The 23,140-nt window shown below is 46.2% G+C and overlaps 1 long non-coding RNA gene across 1 annotated transcript; it reads right to left on the reverse strand.

The window, feature by feature from the left end:
* Positions 1–1,518: 1,518 nt before the first annotated feature.
* Positions 1,519–18,430, reverse strand: LOC146806041 (uncharacterized). Its single transcript, XR_014967547.1, has 3 exons — positions 18,297–18,430; positions 6,934–7,048; positions 1,519–1,761 (listed from the first exon to the last, which is right to left on the reverse strand). It is a non-coding gene; the product is annotated as an uncharacterized LOC146806041 (long non-coding RNA).
* Positions 18,431–23,140: the final 4,710 nt, after the last annotated feature.

A 23,140-nucleotide genomic window follows, 5' to 3' on the forward strand; every position in this document is an offset into this window, starting at 1 on the left:
TCCATGAAGTGTATGTTATAGGGTCCATGTTGCACATAACACATGCTTGTTGCACCTAAAGGAAATGTATGTGTGACGGCATTAATGATGCTTCACATTATTCTGAGCTATATTGTACTTACTTTCAGACCTCTAATACCATACTCATTTATAGAGTAATGTGTACAAAAGAAGTTTGAATGATATCATCAGTGATGTCATCAGAGATGTAATCAATGATGTCATATGATATGTCATCAATAATGTAATTTGAAATATCATCAATGATTTCATAAATGATGTCATAGAACATGTCATTAGAAATGTAATATATGAGGTCATAGCCAGTTCATGGCAGGAGTGCAAGTTATAGTTAGCTCTGCTAACTAAAACTGATAAATTCCTGTGGGTTTTTGAGTTCAAAACGTTATGTTGGCACTGACATCCACCTTTATAAAAATAAAATTGAGTCTATTTCTATGGCTTTTTAATGTAAAGTAAAATAAAATAACAATTCCTATTTATAATGTCACTTTAACCTATGTTTGTTTCTTTGAATTTCTAGGTTTTAGTTTTTTTACGTAAAGTAATATTTTGTTACCATACGCAAAGTCAACCTCACGCTGCATATCTCCCCTCCCTGAGCCTTATTAAGCCCTGGGGAACCCATCCGAAGGGCCAAATTGAACAAAAAAGGAGAGGCGGCTGCTCGGCCTCTCTCTCCGAACTTTATTAGGTCCTGAGGACCCCCATCCCCCGGGGCTGAATTTTAAGGTGGGTGGGCATGCAGCCCCTTCTCCAGGTCATTATAGGCCCCGGGAACTCCATTTCTGAGGTAAAAAGCAATTATAAAGAGGCGGGAGCCAGGTGTCCCCCCTCCCTGAGTCTTTATAGGTCCTGGGGACCTCATCACCCGGGGCTGCATGTTATTTAACAGGGGAGGGCAGCCGCGCGGCCTCCTTCCCTGTGCCTTCTCGGGCCCACAGGACCACATCCATGGTGTGGTTAGGTGCCGATGATGAAGCATGCCACTATTAAATCGGTGAGACATCTACTCCAAAATCTTTGGATTTCCTCCTGGACCTTCTTTTTTGGAAAATTTAGCCTAGTTTCCTAAATGTGGTTGTGATTATGTCTGGGAGAACGCAACTAGGACCCCTCTTCTCTCACTCTCTCCTTGTGAAAGAAAGGGGATCAACCCTCACAGCATTATCTCAGAATCTATATCCTGGACTACTTCTGCCAATAATTATTTCTGTACTCTTGATAACACTGCCATAACACAGCCCCATGGTGCCTCGGTTATTACTACTGTTATTGGACAGGTCAATTTACTAAAGTTTTTACATAATCAGCCCACTCTGTGTCGCAAGTGCATTCATTCCAGGCCTTCAAAATGGCATCTGTTTTGGCAAGTTTAGACACAAACATGTGACCTCACTTCTTGAATAAATGGAATCAGTGGTTGCGAGGCACACGGAGGAAGGAAACGGATAGACCTCGAAAACCCACAATGTTACAAGTCATTTTGACAGTTGATCATTATCGATAATTCAAATTTTATTTTGCATTAGTACACATTGAATTACATTTGACTTGACGCCCAATTGGTTGCCTTTGAAGAAATGATGCTTGATTAGAAACTAGAGGATTTGTGTTGTTTAAGGTGTCTCACATGTCTTTTACTTCCTTGCTGGGCCAGATAAACAGATTCCATTCACTTTGAGCCTTCTTGGGGGCTTCCTCGATTAAATGAATCTAAAGGTGTTTGGCACACAACATCTGTGAAAAAACAAAACAAGGAAAACGTGTTAATTAAAATGATTCAGATATATCAGTTATTATTAACTTTCTGGGGCAGCTTGTGAGCATTCTGCATTGTCTTGTGAACATTTGATAATGTCTTCCAGCAGGCAGTCAACATTTTACGTGAAGACACTTGGGTAACAATGGCATGACGCCAGGCGCACTTTAGAGTCACTCTGCAGATGTTTCAGATACTCGGCAGACACTTTAGAGACACTGGGGAGACACTGGACAGACATTGCAGCTGTGGGTTTTCTTCGCCCGGTCTCCTGGCCCGAGCCTGCAGCCTTTTTGCAAAACCAAACTCCCCCATTGACTTGCTTTGGGCACCCAATGCTGTGTTGGCACTCTGTACCAGGCCACCCCTGTGCCACTGAGGGTGTAAGCTTGGTGTAGCCTTGTGGCCCCTTCTGTGGTTACTCTAACCCCCAGAGACTGGGATACCAAACTGCTTTACTCACTGTTAGGCCTAAGGTTGCTTGACCACATTGCGACAAATTGAGCACTTTGGTTTACATTGAGCCCTACACACTTCTGGGGCAATCTCTGGACCCTTTGCACTATATAGCCACTTAGTGGTATCTCATATAAAGGGCCAGCTTACTACACATAGCATAACATTGGGATGACCTTATTACATTTTATAAGTGTAATTTCCAATTGGGAAGAGATAAGACCCCGGTGTCTCTGGAATCACAATTTAAAATTACAACTTACGGTGAAGTCAGATTTTAAATAGCAATTTTGAAAATACCACTTTTAGAAAGTTGGCATTTTCTTACTGTAGCCGTTTGGTGCCTGCAGCCTGTCTCTGATCACTGTCTAGGTTGGGTGACAGTTAGACTATGTGTATTCCCTCTAGACAGCCACACACAAAAGAAGCTTAGTTGTGACTTGATGGGCTATCCTGGAAGATGGGAGAGAGGAGTTGAGCACCGCCTCACACTTACAGCTGAATAGGCTGTGTCTTGTCCACACACAGAGGGCTGCATGCACCCTGTAGTCAGTCTGGAGCCAGGGCAGGAAGGGAGGACCTCTGTGCACTCCAAAGACCCTTTTTGGATGTCTCCCCCACTTCAAAGGCACAACTGGGTATAAGTACTGGAACTCTGACACCATGACTTGAGTACACCTCTGGACCTGTGGGTTCTCTGCCAAGAAGAAGGACTGCTGTGCTGTGGGATGGGACTCACACTCTTCTGGACTGCCCCTCTTTAGCTGCTGCCTTGCAGTGCTGACCTGCTGCCTGCTTCCCTCTTACCTGGAGAGGAAGAACTGAACCTGAAACCCATCTTGAACCCAGGATCCCAGAGAGACGCAATGGGCTAATCTGCTGGCCTCCTGATCTGAGCCCCAGACACATATCAGGCTCCCCACAGCTCCTGGACCCGTCTTCTACAAGTTCCTGCCCCCCCCCCCCCCCCCAAGAGGTGCCTCTCAGGTCTCTGGGCCCTTAGGTGGATCTGCAGTGCCTGAAATCAAGCTTTTGGGCTCTTCAGAAACGCATCCGGGTCCATTTGCACCCGAACAGCATTGCTCGCACAAAGGATCAGCGCAATTGGGTGCAAGTTTGTCTCTTCGTACAGCAAGTACCGCCACTCGCAGCCGCAAGGCTTCAGCCCATCCGTCAGTGATCCCCAGGGGCTCTTCGAGCCCAGTGGACTACCGCCAGTGATGCTTTCCTTGCTCTTGGCGAACTTCTCCCCCACGAAAGGGACTCTTGGCACAATTCTTGAGAAGGTAAAACCTCAGCTGGACTTACCTGAAACGGTATCCGACCCGTGCTCCATTGCGTTTGGCCTGAACTTTTGGATTTGCCCCGGTCTAGTGTGGCCAGATATCCCCAGTTGGTGCTTTATGCTTTTAGGTACAATATATCAGTTCATAACTCCACTTCTACTTATTGCATTTTAGTTGTTTTCATCTTGTTTTGTTCATAAAATTAAGCTCTATTTTTCTAACCTGGTATGGGGTATTTTTATGTTGTTTTCACTGTGTTACTGTTGAAGTATTGCACAAATACTTTACACATCGTCTCTTAAGTGCCTAAAAAAAATGAATGTGTCCTCATGTAACAAAACTGGTGCTCATGTAAAGTGCTCTGATACCCGATGTCTTGGGTCTAGTTCGCGCTATATACATTTTTTTTTTTTTTAACTTAAGCCTTACTTCTCTGTGTTAAGCTACCAGAGGGTGAGCACAGGTCAATTTATGGTGTGTTTGTGACGTACACTGATGAGGGTTGTGGTTACTGTTTGACCAGGGCTTCCACCCCAGTCAAGCAGGCACCCAATTTCTAACAGGGACACAGACATAGTGGACATTAGGAGGCATTGAGACACACAGACACTGTGGACGTTGGGAGACACAGGGACACAAAGAGACTTTACATTGATGAATCATGGGGACAAACAGACACTGTGGACTTTGAGAAGACCTGGACATTGGATGTTATGTGTTACACAGAAACAATGTGGACATTAGGAGGCATGGAGACACAGCAATTGTGAACATTGGAAGGCATGGGGACACACACTGTGGACACTGGGAGGCATGGGACACACAGACACTGTGGACATTAAGGAGATGTACACTGGGAGGCATGAAAACACAGGCACTGTGGACATTGGGAGACTGCTGGATACTTAGACACTGTAGATATTGGAATTCATGGGTACACACAGAGACTGTGGACTTTTAGCAGACATGGAGATTGGGAGGCATGGACGCTAAGATGACTCTAGAAAATGGGCACCTCTCTGCAGAAAGTACTCATGGGAAATGGGATAAAGCAGGAATAACCATGTTTGTCACTGCTGTTTGGTTTAATCATGTGACTCCTGTAAGCAAGGATCAGGAATAACAAACATTGGGGTTGTATGTTTGTCCTACATTGGCTTCCTATAAAAGATTTTTTTTGTTTTTTTTAATACAATGCCTAACGTGGGTTGGTCCAGTTATCATAACTGGGCTGCATTAACAGGGGAGTGTGTCACATTAAAAAACAAATCCATGTGTATTTGCTGTAAATGAGCTGTGCATGTTTATGTTTCATTTTACTCTCAGAAAATCTTCGAAATTCAGCTGCAAAACATGGTCTGCCACTCTGTGTACAAATTGAACTTTTCTCCAGCTTCCCCAGCTCAAATAATGTGCGTGTTTACCACTGAAAGGTCATTAACTTAACCTCCATAAATATGTTGATGTTATTAACGGGGAAGAGAAAGTTCATTTCGTCTCGTTTTTGCATTAATAAAACATACCGTTTCTTCAGTGCAACAAATGACGTGTCTGACATCCAATGAAAATAAAGTGTATGTGTTATTTTAAAATCCATAGGTTGGTTAATGTGCAAATAACACTTCTGCTGTCTTCCTATGTAAAATCATGCTATGAAACTGTGTGCTTTTCTTATCCAGTACATTATGAAAGTCGTGGTATTTGGGGAAGAGCAGGATTCTATTTTCAGTCTGTTCTTTCCTTGCAGTGCATGTTGCTTAGCGAGGGCTAGGTGCTTGTGGTCCTTTGTAATGTTGGCTTACTATTAATAATTTGATTATTTGACAAATGTGCAGTGGATTACTCAATTTCTTAAACACGCAGTGCATTTTGCATTGATTATGATTTTGCTTTATGCTAATTCCTTGAAAAATTAACATTTGCTTTCTGTAATGATACTATATTTTGAATAAATGTACAAATACTGAGAACTGGAAAAGCCTTGTTGTGCAGGTTTTCTTAATGGCCTTGTGTGAGCATTAAAGTTCAGCATTCTCCTTTTCATGCCCATTGACCTTCCTTAATTACTTAGTTACGGGGAGCATCAAAAGGGCCTCTGCCATCCATCTCATGTGTTAACAAAGCCTAATTGGTTTTGAGAGGTTTTCAGATTTAAGGTAAAAAGTAACTGAAGTTTTTAACTGTATGGCCTGGCGTTCTACAAGACTTGTATTTGTATAACACTCTTTTTATGAGAAGTCCTGTATATAGAATTGTAGTAACGTCCTGGATAACGTGGTAAAACAAGATTTTTCCTTTTTAAATTTCATGTTTTTCTCGCAGAATGATAGTAATACTGAAGGGCAAGCTCAGGGCTCTTAAGTTACCCAAACTCTGGTTTGAGGGGCTCCTCTTGTTCTATTTTTAGGTCTCACCTACTAGACAGCTCATTCACTGTCTGTTGTGACACGTATTGTTAGCTGATAGTGGGCTTAGAGGGCACCCTTTGCTTATCATTGGTTGGCTTCATTGTCACTCTCCTTTGCTTGCTTCTTACTCGTTATCGTGTGTGGACTTTCCATCCTGTTCTTGTGTTTGTCCCTCCCATGGAACATGGATGCACTACTGTGCCTTTATACTGCACACTTAATCAGGGACTACTTTTTTCTTTTATTTTAAGCACTGTACAAGAGGGCATGTGTTTTTCCAGCTGTCTCTATTGTTTGCATCTCTTCTCTGCGTTGCATCAGCCCCCATCGGCCCCCGGTTTTGATTACACACTCCTTGTCCGTGTTGTTCCCCCATCTATTTTACCCTTATGTTGCTTTTGTGTCTCACCCATGTTCATTCCACACCACTCTCTTCCCCCACTCACTTTTCCTCACTCGCTTTCCCCCCAAAAAACGCTTTCTCTCATTTTCACTTTTTGCCTAATCAAATTGGCAAATAGAAATAAAAGCGCCTGCATCATTTTGTAGGTACACCTGTGTGGTGTGTGTGTCTACAAAATGACAGGATAGGCTTTATTTTTAATTTAGCTATGCTGCACAGAATTGGGGATGCTGTACAGCATAGCGTAAAAACAGTGACAAAGCCAATAGGTCTCAAAGGCGAAACCATTTGGCTTTGCCAATGCATGGCTCTTTTGGTATTATGGTTTGTGTAGTACTGTTCTTATAATAACAGAAGCAAAACTACAAGTAATGAACGGGAGATGAAAAAAACCAGGAGTGGATAACCCACTAACTGGGGGACAGCCAAAGATCTCTACAAGAGGATCAAGTCAAGAGAAACAAGAAGTGCCGGTGTATGGATTAACAAGGGCCTTTCCTGTCAGCGGCTAATCTTGTGCTGTTAATAAATACTGCTTTCATGTTTAAAGATTGTATTTTGTGTAAACCATTTGATACCATAGAAAGGTGTACGTACATGTAACCCTCTGCACACCCCTTCGGTCCCATGGAATACTCAAAAGCGAAGCAGGCGGCTCGGCAGTATCCTCTGTAATCCGCGCAGCCCCAGACTGCAAATGGCACCCCCTGACCTGAGAAAAGAAAAATATAAATCAAAAACAGCCCACCCACAAAGTAAGAGAGACAGCATCCTTTTCACAAACCTCCCAACTTTACCCTTTCAGAAGAGATTCTCAATTCGGAATCCTAGGATGGGCCATATATTGCCTGTTATTTAGTTCTTTATCAGGTTCCCAGCCATGGAGCCCCACCAACAGACCCAAAAACTCTGATACCTACCACGGCTCAACACATTCCCCCCGATGAAGGTTTCATTCGAGGATCTAGTACGGAAATTGACATCTCAAATGGGCCTTCGGTGAAGGACGTCACAATACATCTCAAAACCCAAGCAGACGTCATCAAACAGAGCCACATTCTAGAGCGCCTCCTGCTGGTGATTGTTAGAGATGCAGGACTGGGGAAAGCATTGCTCTGTTCCCTGCACTGGTTGGCTCCTTCAACCAAGCCTCTATGAGGGAGACCATGAGACACTTCTTCTGCATGACCAGCCTTCCCTGCTTCAAATATAATTAGGACTCTTTCAGCTAGGTTCAGTGTTGCTACATACCACCCCACCCCACTCTAGATGTCACATCTCACTCGCTTCACCATGAACTGAGCACTGCTGTGGCCCGAGCGCACTGCACCTCCGGATATACAGATACACAACCATACACCATCAAGCACTTCTCTGGCCAAAATGCGGCAGCTCGCCTTCTGCTGAACTTGCCTGTTAGAATGCGGATTACGACCTTATCTACGTGCTCTTCACTGGCTTCCCATTAGGAAAAGAATTGTGTTCAAGGCTCTTGTTCTAGTGCACGGAGCTCTTTACCAAACTGGGGTTCTTTGTCTTAGAATAAGATTCAGGTTCTATGCTCCTTCCAGAAACCTGAGGTCTGCTAATTAACCATCAGCAGTGAATCGCAGAATTCAACACGCTAGAGTGGGAGGAAACTCTCTCACCCACCTAGGATCAGTAGCATGGAATCAGCTACCCCTGGATTTGCGTGAAGCAAGTAATGTTGCAACGTTTAACAAAAAGCTCAAAACCTGGCTGTTTGTGCAGAACTAAATGCAAACTGTTTTACCTCCCTTGACCTTTGCAATGCACCAGGACACTCCATCTGGCCCGCACACACTGCACCTACAGATATACACATACACAACCACACACACCATCAGCACTTACCTGGCCTCCACACTCTGCACCTACAGATATACATATACATCACACACACCATCAAGAACGTATCTAGCCCGCACACCCTGCACCTACGTATATACACATACACAACCACACACACCACCAGAACTTATCTGGCCTCCACACTCTGCACCTACAGATATACATATACATCACACACACCATCAAGAACGTATCTAGCCCGCACACCCTGCACCTACGTATATACACATACACAACCACACACACCATCAGCACTTACCTGGCCTCCACACTCTGCACCTACAGATATACATAAACACCGCACACATCATCAAGAACGTATCTAGCCTGCACACCCTGCACCTACGTATATACACATACACAACCTCACACACCATCAAGCCCTTCTCTGTCCTACACACCCAGCACTTACGGATAAACATATACACCACACACAACATCAAGCACTTATCTGGCCGCCACACTCTGCACCTATGGATATACATATACACCACGCACACCATCAAGCCCTTCTCAGGCCTACACCCAGCAGATACGGATATACATATACACCACAACCACATCAAGAACTTCTTTAGCACGCACAGACTGCACCTACAGATAAACATATACACCACACACAACATCAAGCACGTATCTGGCCGCCACACTCTGCACCTACAGATATACATATACACCACACACAACATCAAGCACTTATCTGGCCCGCACACACTGCACCTATGCATATACACATACATAACCACGTACTTCCTACGAACAGCGTTGCAACACCACACAAGGTGTAGCAAGGTGCTACATAGTGCAATGACACTGTGGTAGAGTCGGGACTCTTCACTTCAGGTGCCCCGTGCTGCACCTGTTTTCTGCATGTCAGGGAAGCTTGCACTGCTGCTGTCTTTGCTACACCTGTCGTTCTCCGTGTGATAGGAAGGCCTGAGTTGTTGATGCCTTTTTGTACCTATTCAGCATCAGAGGGGGCCCCTGCACTGTTACTGCAGGTGCTACACCTGTTCTGTGTGAGAGAAGCTTGCATTGATTCTTCCTGCGCGCGATAGCATATCAAAAGAAATAATTTAAAAGATAATAACGAGGAAGTGCGTGCTTTACTATCATCTGTACATTTCTGATCACAGATTTTCAATAACATGTTTCGTTTGCAACACTGTCAGCCACATTTGATCTTTTTAGTCAACAGAACATTGCATTCTTTGATTTGTATTCACATTTACTGTTATAAATATCGGCTTAAAAACACTAACAAGCAGAAAGGGTGCGTGCCAAAAACGCCGGACCTGCCTGAAGATGTCACACGCGACAATGGCACATGGACGTGCTTTGCTCTTTGGCATATCACATTTTGCGGCATGGTCCCTCACCCTGTGCCCTCATGGTTCACACAGCGGTATGGTGAACTGTACCACAGTCAATGCTCCACTGATGCACAACTTCTAGTGCTCCCCTGCTGCACACCACTGTGAGGCACACCACCCAGTCCTCCCCAGAGCAACATCAGCTGCTGAGGCACATCGCCCAGGGCTCCCATGGTGCACGCCACCCGGTGCTTCTGTGAGGCACATCACCCAGCGCTCCCATGGTGCACGCCACCTAGTGCTTCTGTGAGGCACATCACCCCTGGCTCCCATGGTGCACATCGTCCAGCGCTCCCATGGTGCACACCACCCGGTGCTTCCATGAGGCACATCACCCAGCGCTCCCATGGTGCACGCCACCCGGTGCTTCTGTGAGGCACATCACTCTGCGCTCCCATGCTGCACCCCACCCGGTGCTTCTGTGAGGCACATCACCCCGCGCTCCCATGGTGCACGCCACCCTGTGCTTCTGTGAGGCACATCACCCATCACTCCCATGGTGCACGCCACCCGGTGCTTCTGTGAGGTTCATCCCCCTGTGCTTCCATGCTGCACGCAACCCAGTGCTCCTGTGAGGCACATCACCCCTGGCTCCCATGGTGCACATCGCCCAGCGCTCCCATGGTGCACACCACCCAGTGCTTCTGTGAGGCACACCACCCAGAACTTCCATAGTGCACATCATGCAGTACTTCTGTGAGGCACATCACCCAGCGCTCCCATGGTGCACACCACCCGGTGCTTCTGTCATGCACATCACCCCGCGTTCCCATGGTGCACGCCACCCGGTGCTTCTGTGAGGCACATCACCCATGGCTGCCATGCTGCACATCGCCTGGTGCTTCTGTGGGGCACATTGCCCAGAGCTCCCATGGTGCACATCACCCAGTGCTCCCATGGTGCACACCACCCGGTGTTTCTGTGAGGCACATCACCCAGTCCTCCCCAGAGCAACATCAGCTGCTGAGGCACATCACCCCTGGCTCCCACCGTGCACATCACCCCTGGCTCCCACGGTGCACATCACCCAGGGCTCCCATGGTGCACGCCACCCGGTGCTTCTGTGAGGCACATCACCCAGCGCTCCTATGGTGCACGCCACCTGGTGCTTCTGTGAGGCACATCACCCAGCGCTCTCATGGTGCACACCACCCGGTGCTTCTGTGAGGCACATCACCCAGCGCTACCATGGTGCACGCCACCCAGTGCTTCTGTGAGGCACATCACCCCTGGCTCGCATGGTGCATATCGTCAAGCGCTCCCATGGTGCACACCACCCGGTGCTTCTGTGAGGCACATCACCCAGCGCTCCCATGGTGCACATCACACAGTGCTTCTCTGATTTACACCACCCAGCGCTCCCATAGTGCACATCACGCAGTGCTTCTGTGAGGCACATCACCCAGCGCTCCCATGGTGCACACCACCCGGTGGTTCTGTGAGGCACGTCACCCCGTGCTCCCATGGTGCACGCCACCCGGTACTTCTGTGTGGCACATCACCCCTGGCTCCCATGGTGCACATCGCCCAGCGCTCCCATGGTGCACACCACCCGGTGCTTCTGTGAGGCACATCACCCAGCGCTACCATGGTGCACGCCACCCAGTGCTTCTGTGAGGCACATCACCCCTGGCTCCCATGGTGCACATCGTCCAGCGCTCCCATGGTGCACACCACCCGGTGCTTCTGTGAGGCACACCACCCAGTGCTCCCATAGTGCACATCACGCAGTGCTTCTGTGAGGCACATCACCCAGCGCTCCCATGGTGCACACCACCCGGTGGTTCTGTGAGGCATGTCACCCAGTGCTCCCATGGTGCACGAAACCCAGTGCTTCTGTGTTGCACATCACCCCTGGCTCCCATGGTGCACATCGCCCAGCGCTCCCATGGTGCACACCACCCGGTGTTTCTGTGAGGCACATCACCCAGTGCTCCCCAGAGCAACATCAGCTGCTGAGGCACATTACCCCTGGCTCCCATGGTGCACATCACACAGTGCTTCTGTGAGGCACATCAACCAGTCCTCTTCAGAGTGACATCACCTGTTGCTATCATGGTTCACATCACCGAGTGATATCTTGAGGCACATCACTTAGTGTTCCATCCATGCATATCACCCAGTGCTCCCATGGTGCACATCACCCAGTGACATCACTAGTGTGCCCATGGTGCACCTCACACAATGCTCCCATGAGGCAAATCCCCCAGTGCCCCCATGGTGCACATCACACAGTACTTCCATGAGACACATCACCCAGTCCTCCTCAGAGCAACATCACCTGCTGCTCCCATGGTGCACATCACCCAGTGACATCACTAGCGCGCCCACGGTGCACATCACACAGTGCCCCGACACTCTATCTGAGTGTATTTGTCCATATGTTGTCTGTCTTTGTGTGTCTGCACTATACAAAAGCCACACCCACAGGCTTTGTCAAGGCTTGTAATTATATAAGTAGTAAAATGAGCGGCACATTTGTTCACTCCATTCCCTATTAACTAGGCCTGGGCAAAAATTTCGTTCCGTTCGCGGAAATTGTGATAATTTGACATTTTTGCGTTCCGCGGAGAGCGCGAAAATGTCAAAAATTCCGGTTTCCGCAGCTTGGCGATAATTTGTTTCTTGCTCGCGCTGTAAAATGATACATTCTCGCGCGCGCGCGATCGCCTTACCTGAATCCCTGCGTTCGCCGACAAGTTTTCTTGATCCGGTCGCGTTCTCCATGAGATGTTGTATTGTTTTTAGCCATTTGCGCTGTCTCGCGACAGTTCGCGCCCGCAGTGACGTCATGCGTCGCGCGATCACGTCTTTCTTCTCGCGATCATGCACCGCGAGAACAACTCAAAACAAGATGGCCGCGCCCGCAAGCAACCACATGGGTAAGTTGGCGACCCGCAACCATGCAGAAAATCTCGCGAACATGCCGGAAAAAAACTTCCGCATCTTTGCGATATTTCTGCTTGTTTGCGATAATTTTAAACATTCTCGCGATAATTTGCGAAGGTTAATTCCGCAAATTCCGCCCACCCCTACTATTAACCAACTAACAAAATATTGCAATTCCGATTTGTGCTTTTCTGTGATACAGTTCCTGTCGTTTTGCCGTAGATGGGAATTCAATTAATATGGATACTATAAATGAGATAATCCCTTTACAAAGTAAATAGTTCTGAATGGCCAGTCAGAAACATTTGCCTCATAAAAGAAAATGTATATTTTAACCCATGGCACAAAAATGGACATAAAACTGTATGCAAAATATAATCACAATCCTCAAGCTATAGTTATTTTATATATATACACACATATATATATATTCACTGAAAAAACCATAGGTTTCACACATGTTATAGTTAGCTGGAAATTTTACTGATAAAAAACCAATGAAATTCCCCCGTTATAGTTACTGTAGGCAACTATAACTCACGCGACCGCAATCCTCTGCTGATGCTAATACTGTATTTAGACACTTATTTGCCCATGTCTTCTTCCATTAAATTTTAGCTATACATATATTACAAATATTTTTTTTTCATAAAGACACATATGTCATCAGCAGAGGATTACGGTCGCGTGAGTTATAGTTGCCTACAGTAACTATAACGGGGGAATTTCATTGGTTTTTTATCAGTAAAATTTCCAGCTAACTATAACATGTGTGAAACCTATGGTTTTTTCAGTGAATTTGTACGGTTTTTTAAATGCTAAGTTACTTTACGCCATTTGTGGCGTGCGCGCCCACTTAACGCAGTTCGTTCCATGCGCGCACGGTGCGCTTCGCGCACCGTGCGCGCACAGTGAGCACGCGGTGCGCTTCGCGCACCGCGTGCCCACATTACGCTAGATGGGCCATGAACGCACGATGCGCTTCGCGCACCGTGCGCACAAAGTGAGCACGCGGTGCGCTTCGCGCACCGCGTGCCCACATTACGCTAGATGGGCCATGAACGCACGATGCGCTTCGCGCACCGTGCGCACATGGAGGACATATGATGAGCAAACTCTTAAATCTGCTTTTCATTTATTTTTTTTAATTTTTTTTACCGTACGCTTACCGTAAGCTTACGGTACGCGTACCCCGTGATTTTTTTTTAAATCAATAAATGTTTTTTTTGTACTTTTCTGTCCTTCTTTGACCCCCTTACAAATGTTAGGGGGTCTGTAACTCTCCTCATTGCCCCCTTTCCTTGTTTTCTCTGTTTTTTTTCTGAGTGAAACACACAAAATGGCGGCCGCCGCTTCCTGGTTTCGGCCGATTCGAATGTTTACTAAGATCTAAGAGCCAATCAGAATCGCGCTTGCGCACGCCATGTTTCTTCCGTACGCTTACCGTAAGCTTACCGTACGCGTACCCCGTGATTTTTTTTAAAAATCAATAAATGTTTGTTTTGTACTTTACAGTCCTTCTTTGACCCCCTCACAAATGTAAGGGGGTCTGTAACTCTCCTCATTGCCCCCTTTTCTTGTTTTCACTCTTTTTTTTTCAGAGTGAAACACAGAAAATGGCGGCCGCCGCTTCCTGGTTTCGGCCGATTCGAATGTTTACTAAGATCTAAGAGCCAATCAGATTCGCGCTCGCGCACGCCACCGTACGCTTACCGTAAGCGTACGGTAAGCGTACCGTAAGCGGGCTCAGATATATATATTGATTTAAAGGCTATTTTCTCAGAATCTACTGAACAGATTTACACCAAACCTACAAAAGGCACTTCCTTGACCTAGGGACTACCTCTCTGCCAAATTTTGAGTAATGCTGTTCAGCCGTTCGGGCTGTAGCTCGTTCTAAAGGTCCTATGGAAAAATGCATGGGAAAAACGCGTTTTGGGACCCCCCTTTTATCTCAGCCCCCGCTTGACGGATCCCCCCGAGACTTTTAGGATAGGAGCGGAGCGTAGCGCCCCACCTATTTTGAGAAATTCGCGAGGATTCGTCGACCGGCGCCAAAGTTATTCAAAATAGAATGTTGAGGTTTTCCTATGGAAACGTGGTCCTAACTATAACTACCTACTGGCGACCGCCAGTAGGTAATATATATATATATAATCAGTTAAAATCTGACTTATGATTTATATCTGTCTGTGATATTTGAAATGTGCTGCATTGGTGCAGTGGGTTTTAAAATATAGGGCCAGATGTGCAAAGAATGGAGTCGGTGAAAGTTGTCACCACGTTTGTGATTGCTTTTAAATAATACAATCATTTTTTTAAAATGATGCTTTTAAAAACTGAAGAGTTTAAGTAACATATTTGTAGGAGTAGGCAGTGGTCTCCTCTTAAAATATTTTTACAACATTGACAAAGGGGAAGAGATCCCTTGAGGAGCCCTTCCTATTTGCAAATGCGTTACCCCTACTGTTCAGTAGTCAGTAAAACATGAATGTTTTGCGACCGGATTTCGGCCACAAAACATTAGTACAGCCCGCTGCAATTCATATTTGGAAGGGAGGCAGTAAACGTGCCCCTTCCAAATACCGAATCTGTATGAAGTCACAAACCAAAATTGCAAATTCGATAACGTATTACCCAATGGCAATTTGGGTTTCTTAATACCGAAATGCCATTTTGGGTTGCAAACTGACCAAATCTGCAAAAAGGCTTGGTATATCTGTCTATATTTCCTTTACAAAGTAAATTTCGTGGGCCAAAGGACAGTGGCTTGACTGACTCAAACTAATTAGAACACTCTTTTAATGATTTGAACCAATATAATCCATGGATTGAGACTGGAGCACCCTCTCAAACACCCGGTACCGGTGGCCTGCACAGTGCCACCCTCCTGCATTGATAGGTTCAATGCTTGAACAGTTGGCACTGAGTTCTTCCAAGATATTTGCTATTCGAATTTACTGAGAAATCAGATTTGAAATGGGGCCACTGGACAGTCCGAACCTACAATATGCTTGGTGTAAAGTAAATTCAAGAAAGTACAAAAATGGAATAGCCAAAGTTAAAAGGCACGGTTTTAAACAATGTAACCTCAAGTTACATATGCAAGTGATTGACGATTAGAGCTTCTTCTTGTTTTTTTTTTTTTACAAATTCCTCAGCCAGAGCCACTGTCATCTCTTAGGAAACACTATTGCACGTTTTGGGACTTGTAGTTTCGCTTTCAGCATTATTACATAGGTTCACAAATGGAAGCACACACATTTCTGATAGTCTCTGTTCAGAATGCACAACAGTCCCCCACCACATGTGATCTGTTTTTCTCCTTTTAGGTCTCGCCTGACCCAGCGCATGCGCTGGTCTGGCGAGACATTTTGAGAGGGCTCCAAAAAGTGCTACCAGGCCAGCCTAGAGCTACAGTGCATGTGCGGGGGCGTGCGCGTCGCGCTTTACCGCGATTACTTTCACTTTCGCGGCCGCTTTGATGTTTGATCGCGATCACTTTCGCGGCCGCTTTTGATGTTCTCCGTGAGGCTTCAATAGATTGCAGCAGTTAAAACAAGCATTGGCATAGCCAATAGGTCTCGCTTTTGGGACCTTATAAGTGTTTAGTTATGCAACTGTTGCATGGCTAAACACTTATAAGGTCCCAAAGGCAAGACCTATTGGCTATGCCAATGCTTGTTTGTATTGCTGGACCTTTCTAGAGAATCTTCACAAAGTCACACATAGGTTTCAGCAGAAAAAAGAGACTAGAACGTTAACCGACATCTGATTCTTGGCGCAGTAATACCGCATCACATTAGAATCCAGTAAAAATATAAACTCTTCCGCAAACTTCAGAGGAGTTTACAAGTTTACTTGTTGGTTGTAAAATGAAGGGAGTGACATCTTCCAACAGGATCGTCTCAAGGGCTGCTCGCCTCAGCCCCCGCGCATTGTTGAGCCTGCTCTCCTGTTCAGTGCTTTAACTAGTGAGATAGAAACCTGCCTGTTTCCTCCTGCTTCAACTAACGTGACAACACCACTAGGGGGCATCAAATACTGTTTTTAACTGCTTGGATCAGAAACCAAAGGGAGTTTTCCTTCCCCACCACCCCTTCAGCTCAACAACCGCACACCCCACCACAGGCCCCACTAACTCAAATGCAACAGGACCATCCACTGACCCACCAGAAACATGGCTAATAGGATGCAAACAGAAGCAGTTGTTTCAAATGGGCTAGATATGACGTAGGCTGTCAGAAAACAGTCTGTACAGTAACAAGTAATGCTAAGTAAAGCCTGAAGGATTTTTTTTATTCCAAAGAAAGACAGATATTCGAAACAAACAATATGTTGAAATAAAATACGAATGGTGACATAAAAGTGCAGATGGTGCAGTTATAAAGTAGCCATAGCGCCCAGTCACTGCACGATTTGCTGGCAGTGGAAATAATTTACTCCTACAGTGACACCCCATACATTATCGTTCAATGTGTGGCAGTCAGAGGGGCAGGAGTCATGAGGAACGAAGGTATACATTTATTTTTCAAACCTGGCACTATTTTTGTTATGACTTACTTAATGGTCAAAACACACTTTATTTAACATATCTTATGGGGTCAAGGCACCTGCTGCAGAGATCTTGTGTGTCTAACAATTTTCATGGGGTAATAATAACGCTGAGGTGGCCAATGCAATTGTTGGAGAGTTCTGTGTTTTGACCAGTCGCAGTTTTGACTCATCATAAAGTAGCATATACATAGACAGTTATTGTGTGTAACAGATCTGTGTAAGGCACAGATGTGTGCCTTGTGTAGATAGCTCAGTGGGTTACTGCTTTTGTCACAGAGATCCTTATGTTACTTGCAGTTCATAAGGTACAATCCTCCTAACATAGCACAGTGAGCTTTGAACTGTCATCAAGGAGCTACTCGCACACTGCAAGGCATGGGTGTATACCCTTATTATTTTTTTCTCAATCTTTCGTTATAAGATTGTTAAAAAGAGTTCCTTTGGATAGTAATAAAGTCTTATTAGTACAGGCAATCCCAACCACTGTGTTAAATTTAAAATCCTGATTTTGTGTTTCTCAAGGCTCAGCACTCATAATATATATATATTCCTACCGGTATCGGTGAAATGTGACTCCTACACCTTTTAAGCCATTATTGTCTTACATAACATTTCCTGTACATTGATTATACACTCGTGTCCTTCATTGTGTCTGTATGATGTAAAGAGCTTTCACACTATACACTGGAATGAGTAGGACTATAAAAGAAATAGAAAATTAGTAAGTGCTATTTAAATCGTTATTATTGTAATTACTTATACAGACAGGCACAGCAGATGATCTTACAGTGCATGCACATCTCAGACACACAGGAGTTGAACAAAGTCAGAAACCTGCCTCCAAATCATAGTTTCTCTTAAGGGTTTGTGAAGTGACAAGAAGCCAAGCGCCTCTGTGTTCCTCCATTGCATCAGCTTCTATGTGTTAGGCTTAGATGGCTCCCAGTCAGGCTGAAACTCCAATAAAAGGAGGGCTGATGGCCCTATAAGTGAGGCTTTTGTACTGTTCCGAGCTGGAAGTTAAATTAAGAAATCCCCCTCAGCCACTACATGCTGCCATTGAGAACTGAAAGTGGACAACCTACAGGCGCGGCTGGATGTGCCAGCAAATGACACCGGGACAAATTCAGCATATTTCAGGAGGCCTGAGATGGATCCGGCACAGTAACAGCTGCCCGCCCCCCTCATTTCCTGCCCTGCCTGCCTTACATTGTACATGTTACTACAGTGAAACAATAAACTCTGTCCAAAAACGGTTTGCATACTCACTGCCGCTCACAGCCATGGCCACCAGCATGATCACCACCAAAGCCTGCCCGATCATGGTGTCTGGAAGCCCCAACTATCCTTGGACAGCACTCAGGGACACACGTCCTGCATCTCCAAGGCAAGGTGGACACTGGACCGGGCTTCAACGAGGAACTATTTATGACTCCTCTGAGGAAGGGTCAAATGGGCGCTTCTGATCATGACTGAGAGGACGTCACAATTACTGACACACAGAGAGGCCTCACGCCCCGTGGAGTTTTGTAATTAGATCTTGGTGGCCAGGCATCTCAAATTAGTCCTGAAGGAAATTTGTTGCATCTGACGGGAGGAGGGTGACTTTCATTAAAGAAGCCACGCGGAAGGGGGCACGGAGGGACCTGCTGACCAGGGTACAAGGGGGCTATTGTCAACTGCTGTGATGAGTCTGCGTGAGTGGCTGAGTTCCTGGTGGGAGGGTCGGTCTAGAACAGGAACTGAGGGGCATATGTATCATCATCTCCATTTGCGATTCTCAAATAGCGATTTTTTGAGAATCGCTATTTGAGAATTGCAAAACGGGATGTATTTAAAAAATCGCACAAATTTTGCGATTTCTTAAAATTCCTTAATTGCGATTAGCAAATTGCGAAATCGCAATTAAGGAATACCTTCCCATTCATTCCTATGGGCCAGGAGGCCCATAGCAATGAATGGGAAGTCCTTCTCAATTTGCGAATCGCTATTTGCTAATCGCAAATTGAGAATATTTTCAAAGGTGCAAGGGTGTCATGATGACACCATGATGCACCCCTGAAATCAGCATGTGTGCACATATGGCGCACATACATGCCCTAAGGGCATGTATGTGCACCACATTGCACTTTGAAATATGCAAAAAAGTGCATATTTCAAAGAAATCGCAACTTACCACCAACTTGAAGTTGGTGGTAATTTGCGATTTCTTAAGGAGAAATCGCACAACTTGGGTGCGTGTTACATTTCATTTAAGAAATCGCAATTTGCGATTTCTTAAAAGCTAACGCAAACTTAAGAAATCACAAATTTAGCGATTCCTTAAGATTGCGAGGCTGAAATGCCTCATACATCTCCTTTTGCGATTTTGTATGCTCAAACGCTGTTTTTTTGCGATTCGCAGCGTTTGTGAATACAAATTCCTTTGATACATATGTCCCTGAATCTTTTAAGGGTAGGTCAAGAGCAGGAATTGGATCACTGGCTGAAATTCAAGGGCATATCTAGGAAACAGTGAACTTCCTCGGTGTCAAATGTACTTTTTTCGTCTATTAGTTATGCACCCTCATCCCCACTGGAGTGCAAAACGTTGGTGCAAATATGAATGCCAGAGCTATCATATTTGCTCAAGATACTCAGGGCTGTTGTATGTTGCCGCTTCTGTTGTGAGCGGTCCCCAGGTGAAGTGAGGTTAATCAACATCCAATCTAAGTTTCGTAACAAAATATGTAACTGAAGTGAACCAGAAAATATGCCCACACCTTATAAGAATCCACGTGGAGATAAACACCCTAAACCTATCAAGAACATAAACCCTCAAAAATACTTTTAAAATCAGAAAATAATTCAGCAAATAATGCGTAAAGTTCATTTTTCCTGAGATTTCTTTCTGTAGGGGAATTATGCGCGGAAGGAAAACATTTTTTAAAGGACAAAAATGTTTATTTCTTTTGAGCAAAATGCACTTTTTGGTTCTTAACTAAAAGTAATACACTCAGGCCAGATTTTCCAAAAACGAGTTACCTGCTCCTGTAGTTTTATCCCCTATTTGTGGATTAAGGTTATCCTTCTGTTGAAGTTTCTCAAGACTTCCAGAGGAAGTCCTGGGAAACTGCGACAGGCATTTACACATGTGTAAGTAAATATGTACATGCCACTTGCACAGTCTCAGAATCCCACCCTCCATGTAGTATGTTAAAGCATACGTAGGAGGTCATTTATTGCTGTATATGCTTGAAACATGCAATTTGCAATGCAATTTACATACATTCACAGGGACATACATACATGTCTTGGCACAGAACTAATGCATAAGTGTGGAATCCAGTACAAATTCAAACATTTCCTCGAACTTCTTTAATATCCAAATTTGCTTGGTGGCGCCCACAGTCAGTGCCCAGACAAGGCCATTAGGGTGGTGCACCTGGTGTGGGCGCACTGGGCTCTGACCTTGAGGGGGACACTGACCTCAAGGGGGGGATTGTAGCGTCGCGGCCTAGCCTCCTGACTTCACGTGACTCGCCGCAATGCATTGAACTACCTATCGCGCTGAAAGATGAAAGTGTGGAGGAGTTCTCCAGTAAACGGCATAAAGATCCTCCTACATAATCTGGGTCCAGAAGGCCTGCGTGTTTACGAAAACATGGTGAAGAAGCCCTGGGCATCCACAGACGACGATGTTTTCCAACATGCCCTAGAAGACCTAGATAACCATTACCAGCCAGTAATTTGCACAGCCATCGACCGGTACAATTTTTTCCAGCGCAAACAGACTGAGTCGGAAACAGTGGAGGAATACGTAGCGGCCCTCAAGAAGCTGGCCACCAACTGCAAGTTTGGCACCCTGCACAACGCCCTCATAAGATACCAGATCATAATGCACACTACCCACACAAGCGTCCAGGAGAAGCTGTGGGTTAATGGTGAAGCGTCTCTCCTGGAGATCATCACAATAGTCAAGAGAGCAAGGGGCCCAGCCGCGCTCCCATGGACAAGCAAGGAACCTGCTACAGATGTGGCAGCCAATCCCACATGGCAAATGATAGGTAGTGCCCAGCATTCAACGTCAAATGCTCCTTCTGCGGCATCACAGGACACTTCGGCAAAGTGTGCAGACGGAAGCCCAGAAGCGCCGTAGTCAAATATGTCCAAGACGACTCCGACGACCAAGATGGAACAGACCAATCCGACCAAGATTGCATATTCTGCATCGAGGACCAAATAATGGGCATCGGCGGCGTCGCCAAGAAGAAACCATCCTGCATGTTATTGAGTGGGGGCGTACAGATAGTCATGGTGGCGGTCTCCGGTCCGCCATACACCATCATCCAAAAACAGATGTGGGACAAAGACTTTGCCCACGTGGTGGGGAACCACCTTCATCCCACCGACGTCCACCCAGTCACATACACAGCGAAATTGTACGTTGCACAGAAAGGCCCCTGAGTCCTGGGGTGGGCGGACCAGGGAGAGCTGGGCATACAACTCAACCCAGGCAGTGACACGCAAGTTCTTCTGATGGACGACCCATCCACGCCAGCCTCGTTAAAAGCAGCATTTCCATCAGTCTTCAGCGACCACACCGGGAAGATGTCTAAGTTCACCCACAAAATCATGCTTAAAGAAGGAGCTGTGCCTTTCTCCCACAAAGTCAGGAATATCCCATTCAACTGCAGAGAGGCAGTACAGCTCGAACTGAAACGGTTGGAAGACAATGACATCATCGAACCAATAGAATGCGCCGAATGGCTCGCGCCCTTGGTGGTGGTGCGCAAACAGAGCGGTAAGATACTCCTTTGCATTGATCTCCGCGAACTCAAAAAAACCCATCATTGTTGACAAGTTCCCGCTGCCCAAAATAAATGAACTACTAGCCCAGACCAAGAGGGTCAAATGGTTCTCCACCATCGACCTCAAAGCCGTTTACCACCAGGTGTTGCTCCATCCATCGTGCTGGAAATCACCTCTTTCATCACGCCTTTTGGCTGCTACAGATTCAGACGGTTGCCCTTTGGTCTCGCATCCGCAGCGGCTGTCTTCCAAAAACTCCTGCACTCACTCTTCAAGGACGTCCACGGAGTCCTCTACTTCCAGGATGACATCCTCATCATGGGGAAGACCAAGGCCGAACACGATGACATTCTGCACACCGTACTGCACACGCTGGCGGCCAACGGTGTCACGACGGAACATGAGAAGTGCAAATTCGGCTTACGCAAGGTGACCTATCTGGGACACGAGATCAGCGACACAGACATCTCCCCTAAAATGGCCAATGTGGGAGCCATCATGTCCGCGCCTTCCCCAAAAAGCAAAGATGATGTCCGCTCATTCCTGGGGCTGGTGGAAATTTATAGCAAATTCGTCAGGAACTTTGCTTCCAAAACGCACAGCTCATGTCAACTGCTGAAAGAAAAAAATGCCTTTTCCTGGTCAGACGAATTGGAAGCGGAATTCTCGGCTATTAAACGGGACATTTGCGAGGCCATTCCCTTACACGGCTTTGACGGCGCCATCCCCAGCATCCTGACCACTGACGCCAGCGACAAAGGATTGGGCGTGGTTTTCTCCCAGAAAACAAAGGCTGGCACGGAGACCACCGTGGGATTTGCCTCACGATCCCTCACACCCAGTGAAGAGAAGTACAGCATGATCGAAAAGGAAATGCTGGCATCCATCTGGGCGATGGAAAAATTTCGACAGTATCTGTGGGGATCCAGATTCACGCTCAGCACCGACCACAAACCCCTGATCCAGATTCTCACACCCAGCGGCAACGTGATGGCCACTCCACGCATCACGAAGATGACACTACGCCTCTTGGACTTCGTGTACGACGTGGAGTACATTCCCAGCCCACAAAACAGGGTCACGGACTTCCTCAGCAGGGCAGCTGCCATGGAAGGAGCAGTAACTCAATCGGACTGGGAGGAGTACAGCGTCGCATTTATGATGGACCACGAACACACAACCAGCGCCCTGGACTGGGCAAACGCCTATGCGCAGGATACCGAACTCTCGCAGGTAAAACTGTGCATCACACACGGCTGGCCAGAGAAGAAGCACACTAAGGACAACTTCAGAAAATACTGGGAGGTCCGCGACGAACTCTC

The sequence above is a fragment of the Triturus cristatus genome, chromosome 8 (genome assembly GCF_964204655.1).
Source record: "Triturus cristatus chromosome 8, aTriCri1.1, whole genome shotgun sequence".
NCBI classification, from domain to species: Eukaryota; Metazoa; Chordata; class Amphibia; order Caudata; family Salamandridae; genus Triturus; species Triturus cristatus.